This window comes from Puntigrus tetrazona, chromosome 12 (genome assembly GCF_018831695.1).
Source record: "Puntigrus tetrazona isolate hp1 chromosome 12, ASM1883169v1, whole genome shotgun sequence".
In the NCBI taxonomy this organism is placed as follows: domain Eukaryota; kingdom Metazoa; phylum Chordata; class Actinopteri; order Cypriniformes; family Cyprinidae; genus Puntigrus; species Puntigrus tetrazona.
This window is the reverse complement of record NC_056710.1, coordinates 6,235,472-6,249,472: the sequence shown is the minus strand read 5'-3', so window position 1 is coordinate 6,249,472 and position 14,001 is coordinate 6,235,472. Positions and strand designations below refer to the sequence as shown.

General features: G+C 53.3%; 1 protein-coding gene across 5 annotated transcripts in view; it reads left to right on the top strand.

Annotated features, from left to right (window-relative positions):
* Positions 1-14,001, top strand: part of LOC122355417 (protein ADP-ribosylarginine hydrolase-like) — an 82,867-nt gene that overhangs the window by 30,876 nt on the left and 37,990 nt on the right. The window lies entirely within an intron of this gene.

The following is a 14,001-nucleotide window of genomic DNA, read 5'->3' as shown; positions in this document are numbered from 1 at the left end:
TACCCCCCCAACCCCCCCAAGCACTGTCCTGGTCCTGGCGGAGAAAACAGATGACATCAAGGGGGAAACTGGGGGTGGGCGGGGAGTGACCCTCGACAGACCTGCAAAAGCTGACCACAGCCGGGAGAGTCCGTCAGCGTTCCCGTTGTCAGTTCCAGCGTGGTGTTTCACATCAAAGTGGAAGTCCTGGTGCGCGAGGAACCAGCGGGGTTCAACGTAGTAGGAGGTAGTAACGCAGCTCCAGGACTGCCCACCTGATGGCCAGGGCCTCCTTCTCCACCGTCGCGTAGTTCCTCTCGGCTGGGTTCAGCTTCCTGCTGATGAAAAGTACGGGATGCTCCTCACCTGCCTGGACCTGGGATAGGACGGCTCCCAGACCCACGTCGGAAGCATCCGTTTGCAGGAGGAAGGGGCAGCCGAAGTCCGGGGCTCACAGAACCGGGCTTGAAGTCAGGACTTCCTTGATCCGGGTGAAGGCCTCCTCCGCAGCGGGACTCCAGGGTATCCGCTCGGGCTGCCCCTTCCTGGTCAGGTCTGTCAAAGGGGCGGCTATAGAGGAGAAGTTGGGGATAAAGCAGTGGTAGTATCCGGCCAACCCCAGAAAGGCGCGTACCTGGGACTTCGTGGTTGGACAAGGAGCCTCCCGCTCGGCCGTGACCTTCTGTTCTTGGGGCTGGATTAGGCCCCGGCCAACGCGGTATCCCAGGTACTTGGCCTCGTGGAGCGCCAGGTGACATTTCCTGGGGTTGGCGGTGAGTCCGGCCCGTCGGAGATCCCGCAGCACCGCTCCGAGGTGTTCTTCCCAGGTCTCCGAGTGAACCACCACATCATCCAGATAGGCGGCGGCGTAGTGTTGGTGAGGCCGGAGGAGAATGTCCATGAGCCGTTGGGTCCGGTACTGCCAGTGGCCACTGGGGGTCGAGAAGGCAGTTTTGGGCTTTGCTTCGTCGGTTAGGGGGGACTTGCCAGTAGCCTTTGGTGAGGTCAAGCGTTGAGATGTACCGGGCCCTCCCCAGACGATCTAGCAGTTCGTCCACACAGGGCATCGGGTAGCCATCGAACTCGGAGACCTGGTTGAGCCGCCGGAAGTCGTTGCAGAAGCAGAGCGAGCCGTCAGGCTTGGGGACCAGGACTATCGGGCTGGACCACGGGCTGTTAGATGGCTCAATTACCCCCAACTTCAGCATTTGTTGGACTTCCTCCTCTATAGCCCGCCGACGAGTCTCAGGGATACGGTAGGGCCGCTGTTTTACAATGATGCCGGGGGGAGTTTTGATGTCGTGCTGTAGGATGTGGGTCTGCCCGGGCGATGGCGAGAACACATCCGAGAACTGACCGACCAGATGTTTGATGTCTGACTTCTGGGCGGGAGACAGCATGACGTTCATGTCGACGACCGGGGCTTCCTGGGTGGTGAGGGCCGCTAGGTTCTCCCTGGTCCCCACCCATTTCTTCAGCAAGTTGATATGGTAAATCTGCTCGGGGCGGCGTCGGTCGGGTTGCCTGACTTTATAATTTACTGGGCCCAGCCGTTCCAGTACAGTGTACGGTCCCTGCCACATGGCCAGAAACTTGCAGGCCTGGGTGGGGACCAGAACGTCTCAGGTTACGAATGTAACCATGGTTCCTCTAGGGAACGAGACGCTGCGTCACAAACGCTTTGGGAACGCCTTCAGCGTGCGCCGTTCTGAACCACGTGTAAAGTCTGTCCAATGGAGGGGAGCGACGTCATGGACGAGATGACGTCGCCGACCAGGAAGTATAAAGTGACGCTCTGCAATGCCGGCACCAGCCTCGTAGTGAAGTAAGCGCCGGCAGGGGTGCGGGAAGTATGGCATCGGGACGCAGCGTCTGCGTTCCTAGAGGAACCATGGTTACATTCGTAACCTGAGACGTTCCTCTTCAGGAACTCGAGCTGCGTCACAAACGCTTTGAGAACGAGATGCCCACGCCGCCATATTTCCAAGGCCCTGCCTGAAACGGGGTCCTCAGACCACCCATCAGGAAAGGACAGAGGAGCCAGGAGCAGCCCTTATGTCCAAGTTGTAAAACCGGGCAAAAGTGGAGGGCGTGGACCACCCATGCGTTGCAGATGTCCCCGAGGGGACACCGCTAAGATAGGCCTTAGAGGCCGCCATACCCTTGTAGAGTGCGCTCTGACCCGAGAGGGCATGGGAGTGCAGAGGCTTCATAGGCCAGGTGGATAGCCTCAACTATCCACCTGCTAACAGTCCGCTTAGCGGCAGCGCCACCCCTATTTGTCGGACCAAAACAAATAAGTAATTGGTCCGACCTCCGCAGAGACGCAGTCCTGCGCACATAAGTGTCCAGTGCTCGCACTGGACGCATGCAGTTGAACTTCCGCTGGTCTGGATCCTGGAAGGGGGGAGGACAGAAGGCCTGCAGTACGATCGGCTGTGGTGTAACAGAGGGCACTTTAGGTGTATAACCCACTCGTGGGTATAAAAAAGCCTTGGACATGCCTGGGGCAAAGTCCAGGTGAGTAGGGGCCACTGAGAGGGCCTGCAGATCTCCCACCCTCCGCAGAGAGGTGATGGCGAGGAGAAATGCTGTCTTAAAAGATAAGACCGGTAAGGGAACCTCTTCGAGGGGCTCGAAGGGTGCCTTACACAGAGCCTCTAACACCACAACCAAATCCCAGGGGGGAATTCTGGTCCGCACTGGAGGTCTCAGCCTCAGCACACCGTGGAGGAATCGTGTAACTAATGGGTGTTTGCCCACTGAGTGGCCACCAATAGGGTCATGATATGCAGATATAGCTGCCACGTAGACCTTTAGGGTGGAGTGGGATAACCCGGTGGAGAATCTCGCCTGAAGGAACTCCAGCACTGAACCTACTGGGCAGTTAACTGGGTTTAAGTGGCGATCTCCACACCAGGAAGTGAACATTTCCCACCTCCTGGCATACACGCCTCGTAGAGGAGCTCTGGATTGGAGGATGGTCTCAACAACCTCAGCTGAAAGACCAGAGGCTATGAGTTGTGCCCCCTCAGGGGCCACACCCACAGCTTCAACAACTCCGGGCGAGGTGAACTATTGTTCCCCGCCTGAGAGAGTAGATCCGGCCTCAGGGGGATCTCCCACGGATGACCGTCTACTAGGCCGATGAGGTCCGCAAACCATACTCGGCCCGGCCAGAACGGGGCTACCAACAGTAGTCTGACTCCGTCCTGGCGCACTCGCGCCAGAACCCGGGAGCAGGGCAATCGGGGAAATGCGTACAGGCGACGCCTCGGCCACGCCTGTGACATGGCATCCAGTCCCAGGGAGCTGGATGAACTAGAGAACCAGAGGAGGACATTGTGCATTCCTCGAGAAGCAAAGAGGTCCACCTCTGCCTGGTAAAATCTCGACCAGATCTGCTTCACCACGTCGGGTGAAGCATCCATTCCCGGCCTCAACCCCTGTCTCGACAGGGTGTCGGCTCCGTATTGAGATGCCCAGGGATGTAGATCGCTCTCAGCGAGCAGATTTTGTCCTGGGACCACACAAGGATCTGGTGCGCCAGCTTGTTCAAGAAGCGCGAACGAGACCTCCTGGTGGTTGATGTAAGAGACCACCGCTGTGTTGTCGGTGTGCACCAACACATGGTGACCTCTCAGGTCTGGGAGAAAGTGCTTCAAAGCACGAAATACCGCTAACATCTCTAGCAGATTGATATGCCACCCGTGGTGGTGATCGCTCCACAGACCGTGGGCGGGCGCCCGTTCAATACTGCGCCCCAACCGGTTAGGGATGCATCTGTCGCAAGGGAGGTCCGGCGACATAGAGCTCCTAACCTTGGGCCCTGATTCAGGAACCAAGGCTTCCTCCACAAGTCTAAGGCCCGACTGCACGGGCGTGACACTTTGATTTTGCGGAGTGGGTTTCCCCTCGGGAGAACCCCTTGGTCCTGAGCTACCACTGTAGGGGTCTCATGTACAGCAGGCCAAAGGGTATCACGTTGGGCGCAGCTGCCATCAGGCCCAACAGTCTCTGATACTGCTTGACAGTGAATGACTGGCCTTCCTGACTCTCTCGACTGACATGAGGATTGACTGCACACGGGCAGGAGACAAGCGTGCCCACATTGTGGTCGAATCCCACACCACGCCTAGGTATGTGGTCCTCTGAGCGGGGCGCAATACACTCTTCTTGGCGTTCAGTCTCAAACCCAGCTCCCCATGTGAGACAGAACAACATCTCGATGTTGAACTGCCATCTGCTCTGATTGAGCTAATATCAACCAATCGTCGATATAATTGAGTATGCGGATGCCCTGGAGTCTCAGTGGAGCCAGAGCTGCATCCATACACTTCGTAAATGTGCGGGGTGAGAGTGCTAGGCGAGCGGAAGTACTCGATATTGGTATGCTACGCCCAAAGCGAACCTTAGAAACTTCCTGTGTTGAGGAAGGATGGATATATGGAAGTATCGTCTTTCAGATCTATGTTGACAAACCAGTCCTCGGATCTGATTTGAGTCACCACATGCTTGATGGTAAGCATTTTGAACTTCAGTCTGCTGACTGAGCGGTTCAAGATCCTCAGATCTAGGATAGGACCCAACCCCCCGTCCTTCATGGGACAATGAAGTAGCGGCTGTAAAACCCAGATTCCACAGCATGAGGAGGGACCACCTCGATGGCCTCCTTCCTGAGCAGGGTCTTACTTCCTGTTCCATCACCAGAGCCTGCTGGGGGCCGACTACTGTCGGTGTGACTCCCCTGAATGTCGGTGGTGGAAACCCGAACTGAATTCGATAGCCTTTCTCTATCGTTAGTATGACCCATTGAGATACATTTGGCAGAAGTTTCCACGCTGCTAAATAATCTACTAAGGGAATCAGCCTCTCGAGGCTGACCTCTGGTGTGTGAGATACAGGTAACCCGGTGGCCTGAAACGGTTGACCGGCAGGCAGACAACGGGCTAGCTGTAAACGGACCCCGCGGGGAGGCGCGTTCCCGGCCGTGGCGCACCCTCGGGTGAATCCGGCTGGGGAAGCGTGCTGAAGCCTCCGCACTCTGGCACGAGGGCAGAGATAGCGGAGTTACTCCTGAGGGCCCTGAGGAGGAACGGGTGCCGTCTGACCAGGCATAACCTGATCCTCCCAGGAGAGGCAGCCCTCAGAAGCCCTGAACCACTCATATCAGGGCTTCTTGGCCGTGGACTTCCTGTCCAAAAGGCCCTCAGGTCTTTAGGCCCGAAGCCCCGGCCCAGAGCGCCGCCCGCCCCTGCTGTTTTTAGGGGAGCGAGAGGCGACGCTCTGTTTTTGCACATGCCTATGAGGAGCTGGCACGCGGTGGGGCATCTCTCGTCCCGATGCCCCTGAGATCGGCGTGGGAGGAAACTCTTGAGCGCGCCGCCGCCTGTTTACGGGCCTCCTGGTACCTATCGACGACCTCATTAACGGAGTCGCCGAATGAGCCAGAAGGCTGCAGGGGCGTCAATAGGCAGACCCTGTCCCGCTCTTTCATGTCGGACAGGGTCAGCCAGAGATGCCTCTCCGCGGCCACAAGGGATGACATAGACCGCCCTACAGCACGGGCGGTCTCCTTAGTGACGCGCGGAGGCAGAGGTCAGCCGTCCGGCGCGGTTCTGCGATGTCATCGGACCTGACCCCCTCTCCCTCATCAATCTCTTTCAGCAGGTCGGCTTGGTATGCCTGCAACACCGCCATAGTGTGCATGCAAGCCCCATCCAATCCTGCTGCCGCGTACCCCTTAGCCATCAAAGCCGACGTTGTTCTCAGCGGCCTTGATGGTAAGGTCGGAGCCTTCAAAGACGATGCCGCACCGGGGGACAGATAGGTCGCAAGAGACTGTTCTACCCGGGGCATCGCCTTATAGCCGCACTCCGCGACTCCCGCCACATTACCATAATGACTAGCAGCGGTGGGGGAGAAAACACGGGCGGAGTACGGCCTTCCCCAGGACCTCGACAGCTCACTGTGGAGGTCTGGGAAGAATGGAAGGCTCCGTCTCAGAGGTGGCTGCTTCGCTCTCAGAAATCTTTCATCCAATTTCATCCGATTTCTGAGGCTCAGCGTATCGCTCGGCGGGCCAATCGATGTTTAATTTGGCAACCGCACGAGTTACCACCTCTAAGAGCTCCTCATATTGTGGCGTGTGCAACGGCGCATCGTCCACCACGTCAACATTAACCTCCTCGGAGGAAGAGTGAGCGCGAGTTGACGTCTCCCCCGTGGCTGAAGAAGCCGGAGTACGGGCTTCGGACCCACGGGATTGAGCGCCCGATCTGGCGGACTCCGATGGAGAAAGGGACGAGCCCATCTCCATCTCCTCCGCCAGATCGAGTTGCGATCCCCAGGCGTCGCGTTCGTCGCTCCACCTCGGCGAAGCGGTCCCGCACCCTGGGGACGCTGGTGAAGTCTCCTCGTGAAAGAGAGACCTCCGGGGCGGAGTTTTTCGCAGCGGTAGCTGCAAACAATGCGGACAATCAGTCCCCTCGAGGGCTGACGCCGCGTGCTCCGCTCCCAGGCACGCCACGCACAAGCTGTGTGTGTCCCCACCCGTGATATAACGAGGGCAGGGATCAGCACACCGCTTGAAACGCGACGGAACACCAGCGTGTTTCGCCTTAGATTTGCTTTTTAAACTCTGATCATCAGCCATAGTATTTTCTTTTAAGCTAGACAAACAGACAGCAAATAGACAAACAATAACACGTAGCGCTTACTGAACGCAGAAAGCTGGTGCCAGCATCGCAGAGCGTCACTTTATACTTCCTGGTCGGCGACGTCATCTCGTCCATGACGTCGCTCCCCTCCATTGGACAGACTTTACACGTGGTTCAGAACGGCGCACGCTGAAGGCGTTCCCAAAGCGTTTGTGACGCAGCTCGAGTTCCTGAAGAGGAACCATGACCCTGTCGCCGACTTGGAATTCTCGCGGCTGGGCGGGGCGGTTGTAGTGGCGTTGCTGAGCTCTCTGGGCCTCCGTCATGTGCTCCCGCACCAGGGGCATCACCCGTTCTATCCGGTCCCGCATGGCCTGGACGTGTTCGACGACCGACCTCTGGGCCGCCGGCTGCTGCTGCTGTTCCCAGGCCTCCCTGGCGACATCCAGCAGGCCTCGGGGCTGACGGCCAAACAGCAGTTCAAAGGGTGTGAACCCAGTGGAGGCCTGGGGCACCTCTCGAATCCCAAAGAGGACGTAGGGGAGAAGTAAGTCCCAGTCTTGGCAATCCTCGGCCGCCACCCGCCGAAGCATCTGTTTGAGGGTCTGATTAAATCTTTCGACCAGGCCGTCGGTCTGGGGATGGTAGACAGAGGTGCGCAGCTGATGGATCTTCAGCAGCCGGCAGAGGTCGGCCATCACACGGGACATGAACGGGGTGCCTTGGTCGGTCAGAATCTCGCTGGGGATGCCGACACGGGTGGAGAGGAAGAGTTCTTGGGCAATGGCCTTGGCGGTAGCCCTTCGGAGGGGGATAGCTTCTGGATACCGGGTGGCGTAATCGACGATCACCAGGATGTGTTCCTAGCCGCGGGCAGACTTGCACCTCGATGATAGGAAGCAGTACAAGCGGACTGGGGGGGAGGAGGCCGGGCCGGACTTCCTCTCCCTCAAGGAAGCGCACTTGATCCCAGCAGTGTTTTAGCCTGTCATAGTCCCGTTGAGCCCAACCGAATGAGCCCCCTCCGGTGACCTGCTGAAACACATCAAAGAACACATTAGTGTTAAGAGGGGACTCACCATCTCTCCCGCTGTCGGAGGTTATAAGTGCAGTCTGGCGGCGGGCCCCTCTCTTCTTCACCGGCGGCTTGGATGGGTTGTTGGCCCGGGCACCGGTCCTGAAAGCCTCCGGGAAGCCCGGCCAGTCCCGCCTGAGGATCACCGGCAGGTCTTGGATGAGGCCTACCTCCAGGTTCCAGCTTCCGCCTGCTGTGGTTATTTTGACCCAGCGGGTCAAGACTTTCTTGGTATCCCCGTGGACACAGGTTATCGGCAGGCGTTTTCGGGGCGTGGTACGGGGAGGCAGCAGGCGGGACTGGACCAGGCTGACAACGCTGCCAGAGTCCAGGACGGCGTCCAACTTGCGCCCGTTTAAGACGATGGGGACGGCCGACGCTTCGCGGGGCACCTCCTGGTGTAACCCACAGCCCGCTAGCCAGGCCTGGGGGCCCCCGAGCTGGGGTGGTAGAAGCTTCTGTGGGCATGGGCTCGTTCTTTACTGCAGTGCCCGCCGCCCGCTCTACTGGCCGCCAGGTGCTCTCCGGCGCGTGCTGCTCCTGGGGTGCCCTCCGGGGAAAAGGTAACGCTCGCTCCCCGGCTTCCTTCTTGAGTGCCGCTTCAGCCAACTCGACCGCTTCCACTAACTCTGAGGACGTCCGGGGATTGCGCATGCCGACCGCCTGGTGGTAGGCTCGGGGAAGAGCCCGCAAGAGCCGGTCGATGACCACCCTCTCGACGATCTGGCCGGGGATCAGGTCCTGATCCAGCAGCCAATGTTGGGCCAGACGGGTGAGCTCGGCGACTTGAGCCCGGGCCGGCCGGCGTGGTTGGAACGCCTAGTCAAAGAACCCCTGGGCCGCGCAGATCGGAGATAGACTGACCCTTCCGAGGATCTCCCGTTTCAGGTCATCATAGCTGGTAGCCAGGTCGGCCGGCATGGCGTAGAAGCTGCGCTGCGCTTCTCCGGTTAGCAGTGGAGCCAGCGCGCGTGCCCAATCTCGGCGATCCCATCCTTCTGTGATGGCGACATTCTCAAACATCTGTAGAAAAATCTCTGGGTCGTCATGGCTGGTCATCTTCGGGAGGAGTTGTGCTGCTTGAACGCGGGGCTCGGGCACGGCGGGGTGCGGTCAAGCGGCGGCACGCTGGGCAGCGAGCTCCTGCTTGAGCTGCCCTTGTCGGTTCACCAGGTGTTCAACTAACTGCTGCTGTCGAAGGGACACATCTGCAAGTTGCTGTAGCAGCTCCTCCATCTCCTGGCCGGGTCGCGAGCGCTTAGCTGGAGGGGGACAAAGAGAAGAAAAAAAAAGATGAGTCGAGGTAGGGGCCCTTTAAACAAAATGGCGTCCGCAGCGTAATGTTTCTCTTTCTTCTCTTTGTTTTGTGTGTTTGTGAGTGCTTCAACATGCCAGCATTCTCCACCACTTGTCACGGGGCGGATGAAGCACAGCTCAAACAGAGGCGTTTGAACCCCGGAGGGCACGTTTATTCAATAATAAAGTGATCAGTGAAACGTGAGCCGGTGCACAACCGCTGTCAGTGGCGTTGTCTTCTGGGTGCTCGGTGCTCAGTGTGCAGTCAGTGAGTACGTCGGTGGCGAATCCTGGGGGAATTAGCTCCATGTCGCGGTTCAAGGACTGGCTTCTAGAACGTAAACAAAAGAGACAACAGTCAGAGATAGCATGTGGGAGTGTGGTAGCTCACTGGAGCATGGGCCTGACGTGGCTTATCTGGTCACCGGCAAACGAGCTCCAGGTGTGGCGAATCCGGTGATCAGTGGCTTTTCCAGGTGCTCGTGGTTTATTCCCAGGGCAACGCTGATGGTAGCTCGGGACGCCCGTCACAATAGCTAGTTAAAGAAACACTGAAAAAGTTACACTGCTCAATTTAAATACAGTCCATAAATACCATACAATTTATGCCATTCAGCATGAGGACCACCTCACTGTTAAATTATATTTTAAAATCAACTTAAATAGCCTAGCTGTATTTATAATGTTTATAGTTTTTATAAACATTTAGTTTTTAAATAGCTCTTTAAACAATACAGATTGTGTCAAAGCTCTGAACAGTATCAAAGAGGAGAATAGAGGGATCATAATGTGTAATGACAAGATTAAACACTTTTACATGTTTTTTTATTAAATGCAGAGACTGTCTGTATAATCAATTCAACGATATTTACTAGAAGCCAGAGGCAACAGTAGCACGGAACCACAACCCCATCCGTGAAAGAATGGTTGTCTTTGGTCAGACAACCAGTACTTAAATTCTAGTTAAAATGTAAATTTAGCTATGTCGGTCAGAGTGTGTGTGTGTGTGTGTGTGTGTGTGTTTGATTCCCATGATCTGTCCATGGGGCTCATCTAGGTGTATTGGTTTCAGATGAAGGTGCTGATCCACCATTTGATGTGGATATGAACTGAGAAACACAATAAGAAAGTAAGAGAATAATATTAGCGTTGAGGCCTTTTTTTTTATGATGTAACAAGTACATTGTATATTATGGAGAGTGTTCCCGGTTCTGGCTGATCTAATTTCTTCCGCCTAACAGTCCTTTAAAGTATTTTAGTAGAATAGTATTAGTGTGCTATGTGTGAGCTAGGTTAAAGAGATGGGTCTTTAATCTAGATTGTTCCAGAGTTTGGGTGCTAAATAGGAAAAGGATCTGCTGCCCGCAGTGTTTTTATAACACATATTGGACATATTAGTGCCACAGCTTTAGTGGGGACAGCTCTGCCATTCATCATTTAAACTGATCACTCAAATTTAGCTTAAATTCAATCAACCAAAAGTGTAAGGGTCCCCCTTTTCATGCAGAACGGAATCTCAGTCCGATGTCTACAGCCGAAGTCTTGTCAGAGCAGGCTGTGCTGGTTGAGGGTGTGTGGAGGCTGAGTGGTCACCTGAAAGAACAATATTAAAGCAAGCACTGTAGAAATCACATCAGTGATATGTCCAGTCTCTTTAAGTATCGGCATTCTGTGCCGCTGCAGTCTCTGGTCAGGTGTGTCCATCTGCACCGGCTGTGGTAATATTCAGCCTGCAGGATTACTTGATGTACCAGGTCCGTTGCGTTAATCAAACGTGAGTTGAAAGCATCCCTCTATTCTCGGGTTCATTTGACCCGCTGTAAAGCTTTCAGTCACCTTCCCCTAGAAGGTGTGTCGCGCAGAATTTTTCAGCAAAAAACGCAAAGCATCTAAACAACTCCTGAGTAATCAAGCAATAACCAAACATTGTGGTGTATGTTGTGGGATGTAAAGGGTTAAACAAAAGTTCACAAAGCAGCAACCATCTGTCAAGTGCGAGTGGTAAACCGGGTCTCCATTTCTCTTAATCAACTTATTTAATGGACAGGTCTCATGTGGTTTACAGATTATTTAATACCACTCAATTTTACAATTTGGATTTAGGTTCTTGGTCTGAGTGAATAAAAGGGAAGTAACAAAAAATCAATATAACCAGTATATTTACCGGTGGTATGTAAAATTAAAATAAAACACATAATATAGAAATACACAATTTCACAATTCTCATCATAAAATTGCCTATATCACTTGTTTCATTTCATTTTAATGCAAACCTTATAATTTAATTAGGTCAAAAACAGCAGAAAGAGATTTTAAATCTGTAATTCAGTTTCTTCAATCCTTCCCTGTGTATTTGATGTGCAGGCCAGTCACACTTGATAATAAATTTGATTGTTTACTTGTTTAAATGAATTTGTATAGTCATTAGACATGTGCCGCAATCTAGTGGGCCCCCTTGCCTGCAACAGTGCCAATGACCGGACATAAGTGTTTTGTCCTAGGAGACCAGTTGCATTGCTGAATAGGTCTCAATTTTAAAATTTGTGAGTCACTATTGTGTGACTGTGGCCATGCCTATGCACCTTACAATATTCACATACAGTAAGTTCATAAAACCATAAGACTGCACAAACGTTTTGAAATTAAATTAAAAAATTATATTTAATTTAACCTATATGTTTGTGTCACAAATGAGGGGTCTGAGGCGTGCGGATCCATGTGCAGGCTTTTATTAAACAAAGGCATGGTCAAAGCAGGCAGGCGTCAAACAGGGCAAAAAGGAGTATTAGAGGCAAGGCAATAACAAAATCCAAAAACAGGCGAAGGTCAGGTCAGGCAGCAAACAATCAGAACAACAGAAGACAGGCAGGGTCAAGACCAAGGAAACCAGAAACAGCAATCCAATAACGATCTAGACAATGAAACAGGAGAACAATGCAACCTGCAGGTGAGTGGCCTGCTGCAGTATTTATAGTTCTCAGACAGGAAGTAGCAGCAAGAGGGAGTGATCACAGATCACCCAGAGGTAAAAGCTCCCTCTGCTGGCTTGGTGACATAAGACCCCACCCCCCACCAGGTGGAGGGCAGAGGATGAGTGCAGGGGCTGCTGCGATCCATCGATGACGTGTGGCAAGGGTGGGAGGGTGGGATAACTTGAGGCGCGAGGCGCGGGCACTGGAGGCAGCGCACGGCAGGCGGCCATCTTGGGAAGCGGCGCTGGGCAGGCGGCCATCTTGGGAAGCGGCGCTGGGCAGGCGGCCATCTTGGGAAGCGCCGCTGGGCAGGCGGCCATCTTGGGAAGCGGCTCTGGGCAGGCGGCCATCTTGGGAAGCGGCTCTGGGCAGGTGGCCATCTTGGGCAGCGGCTCAGGGAAGGCGGGCATCTTGGGCAGCGGCTCAGGGAAGGCGGCCATTACAGGAGTTGAAGCGGTGTCCTCTTCCTCCGTAATACCCAGCATGAAAGCTGACCCCACAGTCACTAAAGCGAACTCTATAAACTGAGCAAGTGACTCATGTGGACCCTCTTAAACCAGTTTCGTCTTGAGTGGCTGATTTATTCCCTCATGAAACAACTCAATCAATAAACAGTCAGGTAAGTCAGAGAGGTAAGCCTTGTCCAAAAATTCTTGGGTGTAATCCTCAAGTGATGGGGTGCCCTGCTTGAGGGCCAATAAAGATATTGCGAGGCGCCTACCTGGCCATGGATTAGGTGAAAAGCCGTTGGATCCTGGTGTGAGGTTGCATTCTGTCACGAATGAGGGGTCTGAGGCGTGCGGATCCATGTGTAGGCTTTTATTAAACAAAGTCATGGTCAAAGCAGGCAGGCGTCAAACAGGAGTATCAGAGGCAAGGCAATAACAAAATCCAAAAACAGGCGAAGGTCAGGTCAGGCAGCAAACAATCAGAACAACAGAAGACAGGCAGTGTCAAAACCAAGGAAACCAGAAACAGCAATCCAATAACAATCTAGACAATGAAACAGGCGAACAATGCAACCTGCAGGTGAGTGGCCTGCTGCAGTATTTATCGTCCTCAGACAGGAAGTAGCAGCAGAGGGAGTGATCACCCAGAGGTAAGAGCTCCCTCTGCTGGCTTGGTGACAGTTTGAAATTATGTGTGATTTGATGAATTTGAATAATTTGGACCTGGAGGCTTTTATGCTTGTAAGGGTTCACCCACTGACCGGAATCCAGTGGCTGGTTGAAGGCTGTATGCGTGTAGACTCTTTCTGGCACTTCTGCAAAATCACTTTTGTTTCCCCAATTTTAGTACTGACCTTATATAATTTGATCTGACTCCAATTTCCGTGATTCTGACTGTATTAATTTTAATGTTACTGCTGATCCCTCTAGTTGCGATTGAATTTAGATTATTAATTGACTATAATACTTCTTAGTTTTGACTTTTCGTTTGTTAGGAATCTGGGTCGCTTAGAGACCTTGTTTGGCCAGAACAGACTCACGACACATCTGGGCTAGTCCAGGTCTTAGTCACCAGGTCTCAGGCTACCCCGTAGATCGCTTACCTTAATGCAGCCATCTCCTCGATAGACTCAAAAAGAGTAATTTTGTATGCGTTCCCTAAGTAATAGCATGCTAAGCCAGTTTGGTGGCCATAAGTCAAGATCTCAAAAATGTGCTCCATCCATCGATCGTTGATCTGACTCACCCTAGCACGCCAACAATGCGGAAAACCTCAGAAGTCACTAATCTACTAGAAAAGTTATTCCAGAAAATATTAGTTAATCAAGATTTACTTTTATTATGCCAGACAGTACTGTTTTCCAATTCATGAAATGTCATTACATTTACACAACTGATCAGCAGTAAACACACAAAAATAAAGAAAGCAAACTAAAAACAAACAGATAAAACCAATTATAAAAAGCTTAAATTAAAGGTCATTGTACCTGGCAATGAAGACACACAGAAGTTGTGCGGGAAGATCTGTTTACAGAAAGCTTCCTTGAGTGGTTTGCCCACTTTCTTTAAAT